Source organism: Cotesia glomerata, unplaced genomic scaffold (genome assembly GCF_020080835.1).
Source record: "Cotesia glomerata isolate CgM1 unplaced genomic scaffold, MPM_Cglom_v2.3 scaffold_23, whole genome shotgun sequence".
NCBI classification, from domain to species: Eukaryota; Metazoa; Arthropoda; class Insecta; order Hymenoptera; family Braconidae; genus Cotesia; species Cotesia glomerata.
Genome location: NW_025402774.1, coordinates 68,948 through 77,239, shown reverse-complemented (window position 1 = coordinate 77,239; position 8,292 = coordinate 68,948).

The window sequence follows — 8,292 nt, the reverse complement described above, 5'->3', positions numbered from 1 at the left end:
TGTGTGTGTGTGTGTGTGTGTGTGTGTGTGTGTGTGTGTGTGTGTGTGAAAGTATGTGAACCGCTTGTAACTTTCGAACGGCTTGACCGATTTCATCGCGGTTGGTGCCATTCGAAAGGGCTTGACCAAACTTAGATTTTGAGTGCAATTTGGACCGACTCGAACCGGTAGATTTTGAGAAATCTCAAAAAAACTACAAAAACAAATTTTTTCAAATGTGGTTTTTTGGAATTACTTTTTAACGGCTTTACTGATCAATTTCGAAAACTAATCAGCTCTTAACAAAAAAAAACTACGTCGATCGCCGCCAGCCCGATCACAATCGGTTGATTCGTTCGTGAGTTATCGTTGTCGAAAAAAAAACCGATAAAAGTTTTTTCTCGGAATTTTATCGAAATTCCTACTTCGATCGATTAAAACTTAAAGATTCTCAATGAGACCTGAAAAACTGCGTCACCATCCGCGTGAAAATCGGTTTATTCGTTTAAAAGTTATTGTAGTTTTTAAATTTGAGAATTAGTGTTTTATTAAACTTTTGAGCTTGGAGAGCTCAAAAAGACACGAAGATTATATTTTTCAGCTCGAAGAGCTCAAAAACGTAGTTAGTGTAATTTTGAGCGCTTAAATATGAAATTAGCGGGAAGTTGCAGAGATGGCCTTTAGGGTCAACCGTTTTTCTAATTTTTTGTATTTAATTAAAAAAAAAAATTGTCAAATTTTTTGAAATAATAAAAATTTTTTTTTTCAATTAAATATAAAAAAAATCGGCCCTGCCTGGGATGAGCGGGAATAGTTGCCAAATTGATTGAAGTTTTTTTTGAAAAAAAAAATAAATAAAAAAAAAAGTGGCCAACTTTGAAAAAATAACGATTTTGATAAAAAAAACCGATTATTTCATAGAATTGATCATATTTAATATTTTTTGTATATTTTTTCGAAAAGTTCATTCAAAAACAAAAATTGAAAAAAAAAAAGTTACCCAAAGGTCAATGTCGTCAAAAGTTATGGCTATTTGAAAATAAAAAAGCCACTTTTTTGGGAAATTCATAACTTTTTTTGGGTTGGACAAAAAAATTTGAAAAAATATTCAAAAATGTTTTTCAAAGGATAGAAAAGAATGATAAAGTTTCAGCTATATCTAAAGGGGTTGAGTTCAAAAGTGGTCGATTTGGCATGGAATACTCCATTCATAATATATCACTATATTATGTATCATTCTTATTGAATCAGGATAACTAATATTGTCTGGAAGTTTAACTTATATTCTAATTATCAATGTGCTTTATTTCTTGTACTATTCAACTAACTTCACGTTATTTACATGTATCGTTAATTCAATACAAAGTTTGACATTTCAATTATATTTACAACTAAATAAAATATTTACAATTTAATTAATCGATTTAGCATAATTGCAATATTAAATTCTGCTATGCAGTTTGTCCTTGTTCTTTGGACAGGCCGAAAACCTGTAACTGCTGGTGTAGTACCTGAGTGTCATGTTAAATGCATTGATGGCACTAAGTACAAAGCCGAATTCGGTGATCGCTGGTACGTCGTAAAAATTCTACAAAGATCTGGTAAATATGATGAGTTTACATTAATTAATGCATGAGAGTTATCTATCGATCATTTACATTCAAGTTCTAATTATATGATTGAATTTTTTTTATCGTCTAATAAATTTTTATGACTCTGAAGAATTACAAAATACATACATTTTAAGTTAGTCTTGTTCGATCATTTTCTTTTAGAATTAAAACGTTTGTTTATTTGAGTCATATTTTATAAACATTCCATTTCTTGCGATGTTTGAAGCTCAACATTTTAATTAAAATTTCATTCTAGAAAACAAATCCTGGCTTGAATCATTAGATGTGCTGACAGATGGTTCATTATATCAACCGATCCCAAGTTTCGAAAATTTGAGTATCAACTCCGATATTCATCATGGTAAAAATAAAAAATCCTGTAAAATGGTTGTTTCTACACACAGTAAAAAATTTCGCGTCATTGCGTCAAAAAACTTAGTGTTAAAAATGTTTGTGTTAAATCTTTAACACTTTTATGTGTAAATTTAACATTTATTCTGTTAAATCAATACAAAAAAGTGTTAAATATTTAAAATAAAAATTTTTAACACAAAATTTTTTGACGCAATGACGCAAAATTTGTTAATGTGCATTCTATACCTTTAAAATTTTCTGCTAATACAAATTCAAATTACTTAAAATTTTGCCTATTATGGTAAGAGCTCCAGTAGTGGCTCATGTACCAGTACCTGCTCACTCTATGTATTTGTATATCTATATTTGTGAATATAGATATACAAATACATGGAGTGAGCATGAACTAGTGCATGAGCAGCTACTGGGGCTTTTACCTTACCACAATTTAGAATTTATTAATTAAGAAAACCTGATGAATTTGCTGATAAAAAATTTTTTTATACCAATTAAACCAATCAATTTTGAACAATTGGACTAATTTTACGTCCTTTGCAATATTTGATGTATAGTTTTGATATTAAAATCTGACAATATTACAAAAAAAGTTTGGAAAATCCAAATGAGCATGCCTTAAGTGCTCATATCATACACAAATAATTTAGATTTAATGTTTAGATTACGATTTGTTAACTTTTTCATAAAGATTTCTTTACTTTTTTATGAGTGGTGTTATCTCTTCTGTAGGTCGAGCTAAAAAAAATTTTAACAGATGATAAAACAGTTAGTAATTATACCATTATGTATGTATAGTTTCTGCTTGTTTAGTTATTTCAATCCTATTTTATGAAAAATATAATATATATGGCTGCCGAAATCGCGGAAAAAGTCACCGAACTGACAGTCGAAAAAATTTAACTGTATTGAAACGGAATTATTTTGACACGCATTTTTCATAAGGGTTTTGGCAAACTCCTTGAGGAATAAAACAAAAAAAAATTAAATCGTGTAACTGATTTTTGACTAAGTTGTTTTTATACATAAATTTTTTCGTTCAATTTATAAAAATCACGTTTGAATCGAAATCACGATTTTTAGGCGAAAATAGAGCATATCTACGCGCTTCGCGCTTAAGGCATGCATTTGATCGATACAGCAAGTGACAATAAGATACTTCAGAAAAATATATTTTAAGAAAATATTACACCACCAATCTTATATCTATTGGTCAATTATTTCATTAGTTATAAAAGGTTTATTCCCAAATATGAAGTTTATTATAACTTTTAAATATCGACATCTCATTAAACTATAGTTTTGAAAAAATATCCTTAACGGGAAGTTAAAATTTGACTCATATTAACATTAAAATAAAACTGATATCTTTTTAGAGTCAAATCATGTTTTGATTAACGATCAGGCTGAAAGTACGGTTCGTGTTCAAAATAAGAATAAAGATGGAGCAATTCAAAGTGATGTTGTCCAAGTACCTCTTAATCAGAATGAGCCTGTGTTTGATCAAGATAGAAGCCAACACCGAGATGGAATCTTTGATGATCGTGATAGTTCTGTTGAAAATCCGGATTTCAATGGAATTATTGGTGAAAATCCCAATTCTGAAGACCATCGTGATCTTGATCAAATCTGAGATGGCAATCAAGACTTCAATGATAATCAAAAACTTGATCAAAGAGAAGTACCTGTACAAAACTATCAAGATCAATCTTTAAACAACGAGCAAAATCTTATAGCTAATGTAAGTAGTAACGACGGATCAATTGAAGATGCTGCTTCGGGTTCAAGTGAAAAAAAAAATAATGACGGTGAAGAAAGACATGGAATGGTTAGTATAATTTTTACAATTTTTTGTCATTACGTATTCAGACAAAAAAATAAGGAAAATGGTTGACAGGTTGACCCCAAAGGCCATCCCTGCAACTTCCCGCTCATTCCGTACTTGAGCACTCAAAATTGCACGTATTACGTTTTTTAGCTCTTCGAACTCAAAACTATAAATTTCGTGTCATTTTGAGCTCTCTGAGCTCAAAAGTCTGGTAGCGGTTTGATACAACACTATTGTTTGGATTTTCAAAGCGCAATAACTTTTGAATAAATGAACCGATTTTTACACGGTTGGTGGCATTTGAGGCAGTTTTTGGAGTCTCATAAAGGATCTTTAAGTTAAAATTGATCAAACAAAGAATTTCAAAGTAATTAAAAAAAAAAAAGAATTTTTTCAGTTTTCTTTCGACTACGATAACTCACGAACGAATCAACCGATTTTGACCGGGTTGGCGGCGATCGACGTTGTTTTTCTAAGTTAAAAGCCGATTAGTTTTTGTAATCGATCAGTTGAGCCGTTAAAAAGTTATTCTAAAAAAACCACATTTCAAAAAATTTTTTTTTGTAGTTTTTTTGAGATCTTTCAAAATCTATCCGTTTGAATCGGTCCAAACTGTACAAAAAAATCTGAGTTTAATCAAGCCCTTTCGAATGGCGCCAACCGCGAAGAAATCGGTCAAGCTCTTTAAAAGTTATAAGAGGGTCACATTCATACATTCACACACATACATACATACATGCACACATACACACACACACACACACACACACACACACACACACACACACACACACACACACACACACACACACACACACACACACACACACACACACACACACACACACACACACACACATACATACAGACATACGAACATCATCACGAAAACATTCAGGGAAGCTTCCTAGGACCTCAAAACGTCGAGATCTGATGAGAACTCGATTTTCGAAAAACGGGGTGAAACCAATGACTTCCCGATTTTTAAAAATTTTCAATTTTCTTAGCAGGAATTTAAAAATTTGGTAAACTGTTGACTCTAAAGGCCATTCCTGTAACTTTCCGCTAATTATATGCTTTTGTCCTCAAAATTCCACTTGATGCAACGTTTTTGGGCTCTTCGAGCTTAAAAATGTAAGTTCTCTATTATTTTGAGTTCTATGAGCTTAAAAAGTAGCTGCTCTATGTTTTTGAGCTCGAAGAGATCAAAAGTCTAATGAAAGTTTGATGGAGCACAATTTTTAAAATTTTTAAATTGCCTGAATTTTCGAATAAACATATATATATATATATATATAGACACCATCGTAAAAATAGTCAAAGAAGATTTAGAGAGTCTCAGAACGTTAAGATCTGTTGAAAACTCGATTTCCAAAAAACGAGATAAAAACAATAACTTCCTAACTCTTGAATTGAACTCTTGAAGTTTCAATTTCCTTAGCGAGAAGTTAAAAATGTGTTCCTGGGTACGTATGGTTTTCAATTCAAATTAACGCATTGTAAATATATTTAAAATCATTTAAGCATAATTCTATAATAGTTCTTAAAATCTCTTTATTAATTCTTACTAATTTGAAGCTAAATATTTAAAAAAAATATAAGAGTTGACCTTCTAGCAATTCCTCGGTAATTTTAAACGTAAAATATTTCAAGTCCCATTTATTACGACGATTCTGTTCTCTATTTAGCTTAGTGAGCTTCTTCAACAAAATTCTGTTCGCTTTTGTAATCTTCGAATTTAAAAGTCTAGTTACTTTTTAATGTTCAGTCACTTTTTGATATACGATAACTTTAGAACAAATCCACCAATTTTGATGGGTTTAGTGGAATTTGATGCAATTTTTTAAGTTTCCTAACGGAACACACTACATGAAATAGGTTTTACTATAAATTTCGGTGTGATTTGATAAAAATTTTTTACCGAAATTTTTCAATAACGATGCTTCTTGAATGAATCATCTAATTTTGTCGGGATTGGACCAACTTTTGAAGGTTAAGATCTATCAATTTTTTGAAATCAATCGGTACAGCCGTTTGAACGTTATTTGATAACAATTTTTTCAAAATTGTGCTTTGAAGATTTATCAAAACCCACTGACTTCGATCAGTGTATGTTGTACAGAAAATTTTATTCTGGTAAAGCTCTTTTGAATGTAATGTATTCTGTTCCGAAAGGTCAATATATTTAAGAGTTGTACGTGAATTATGTACATTTATACATCAATAAGTTTTTTAACCAATGATTATTTTTGTTTAATAGGTAATGTTGGGAAATGTATCTGATGTTTGGATTGAAGAATTCGAGTTAAAATGCATTCTAGATACGAGTTCTAAATCGAGCGATTTAGTTCGAAAACTATTATCGCATCTTATCGGCGACGAGGTTTTGAAGACTATGTCTTTATCTGGAGGTGGCAACTGGCACCCGATACCTGACAAAATAATGAAGGCTGTCCAGAGTAACTAACATAATTTTTTAATTTCTCATAATATTATAGTTTCGAAAAACGTCTTTCTCACACAAATAATAGCTGCGATAAACTACGGAACTTTCTCGAAATATTTTTTCCTCGTTAGTTTATGACAGGAGCATACGGTATTATAGTCAACATGAGAAGATCTTTTGAAATTTTATTTGTACGTCAGAAGTAATTTTTTTCCATGCTATGAATTCAGATTATTAAAAACGATATGATATATAGTAAGCAATACACCGTAAATAATATAAAATCATTCAAGTCTATAGTAATTCAGCTCAATTATTCATTAGTCAATAAAGGTAGCATAAAACTTTATATTGCGCGTAACAAACAATGCAATTGAATTGAATGATAAATTCTTTCGCGGAAAATTTTTCTTTTTTTTTCTTCAGTTATATTTGCGTTGTTGCTCTCTTGTGTCATAAAACTATAATAGTTTATACACTATCCTAGAAATAACCCAGGAAAGAATAAATTAGATCTACGGAGATCTACAAGCAGTAGATCTCTGACAATGTGAATTTTGGCACTAACTAAAGCACATATTATTGTGTGAGATGTAAGTAGATCTACGTAGATCAAAAAAAATTTTCTAGGTTATAGGGAGTCCGTGATATACGTAGATCAATGTTCATCTAAGTAAAGCTGAGTAGATCTACGCATATCTTACGCTCTAATTTTTTCAACTACGTTGATCTACGTACATGTGCTTAGACGTGAAAAATTTTTTCTCGGGAACTAAATGAAAAATAATAAAAAGTTAGGTAAAACCAAATGTGCATGCCTTAAGCGCTTCTGTCATACGTATGTTATTTAAATTTCTTTTAATTTCCCGCTTATTATTTATAACGTGAACAAGGCGCCCTCTCGTGTTCGATTATGCCAACTATTTATAAGTCGATATGCATGCATACGTTGTCTCGGTCGCAAAGTCACTATGAGAACTCTGTTTACTAAAAGTAAAATATATGGCCGATAAAAATCGGAAAATTTAGTCTGAGTGCCAATCAAAATGTTTTAATTACAATTAAATGAAGCAATATCAAGCTTTGATATTGCATAGGGTTCTTCATTAAAGCTTAATGATAGGGCTGAAAAAAAATAAGTCCTAAAATTTTTGGTATTTTTAGATTTTTTGACCACACCACCATATTCTGACAGTTAATTCCACTGAAGTTTTAAAAAAAATTTTAAAAACGTGTTTTTTCAATGAAATTGATAATTAATTTACCAAGCAGTGCTTATAATTAGTTCATTAATCATTGTTCTTGCCACCAGTGTAATTTTTTTTAGCATTTGTACGAGGATGATGGATTAAAAATACAATTTCTCTTGACGAGATAGGAAACTTGATTTTTAGGCCCCAGTAGAGTTATCCCTTAGCGCGTTCGCGCTTGAGGCATGCAATATTTAACCGACACCCACAATTTTAACATACAGATAAAATAACTCAACAATTGATTCTAAATAAAATCTATAATCTTAATTAATAGTTTTCGTCCTGGAAAAATCTAATAATGAAGTAAAAGTGAATGAAATTCATCGCTGGGTGACTAAATTTTGTAATCGTCTACGGAACCCCAAGAAAAAGAAAAACTAAATTAGGATGCATTATTGGATAAACTTTGAATTTCATGATATAAATTTAAATAATAATTATTCCAAATTAATCATATTGAAATATTCTAAAAGTAGATCAGAATAAGTAAATCAAATTGTAATTATAGTGAAATTCGTTGTATTCAATGTTAAACAATAAAAACAGCTTGTAGCTCGAGTCATTTTTTTCCTAATCATTAAGTGACACTTAATTATTTCTGCCACACTGAAACGACATCTCTTCCCGGGAAAAAAATGATCAGAGCTGACCATGCCTGTTCATGTATGATCAGGCCTGAAATTAGGCCTAATCATGCCTGTTCATGTACGATCAGGTCTGAAGTTAGACATGATCATGTCTGTCCATGCCTGCTCATGTCTGAAGCGTCGAATACGCTCAGGTCTAACCATGCTTGTTCCTCTG